This window comes from Triticum aestivum, chromosome 6D (assembly GCF_018294505.1).
Source record: "Triticum aestivum cultivar Chinese Spring chromosome 6D, IWGSC CS RefSeq v2.1, whole genome shotgun sequence".
NCBI classification, from domain to species: Eukaryota; Viridiplantae; Streptophyta; class Magnoliopsida; order Poales; family Poaceae; genus Triticum; species Triticum aestivum.
In genome coordinates, this window is record NC_057811.1 from 434,380,676 (window position 1) to 434,381,265 (window position 590).

The window sequence follows — 590 nt, forward strand, 5'->3', positions numbered from 1 at the left end:
CGTCCGCCTCGACTCGCGTTACCCTAAGATAGACTGGGTGGCCCTGGTGTCACGTGCTCGTCTCGGCGTCCGTCGTCGCTACCGCGACGAGGTCAGCCTCGACTCAAGTTACCCTAAAATAGACAGGGTGGCCCTGGTGTCACGTGCTCGTCTCGGCGTCCGTCGTCGCTACCGCAACGACGTCCGCCTAGACTTGCGTTACCCTAAGATAGACAGGGTGGCCCTGGTGTCGTCTCGGCGTCCGTCGTCGCTACCGCGACGACGTCCGCCTCGACTCGCGTTACCCTAAGATAGACTGGGTGGCAGTGGTGTCACGTGCTCGTCTCGGCGTCCATCGTCGCTACGGCGACAATGTCCGCCTCGACTCGCGTTACCCTAAGATAGATAGGGTGGCAGTGGTGTCATGTGCTCGTCTTGGCGTCCGACGTCGCTACCGCGACGACGTCCGCCTCGACTCGCGTTACCCTAAGATAGACAGGGTGGCAGTGGTGTCACATGCTCGTCTCGGCGTCCGACGTCGCTACCGCGACGACGTCCGCCTCGACTCGCGTTACCCTAAGATAGACAGGGTGGCCCTCGTGTCACGTGCT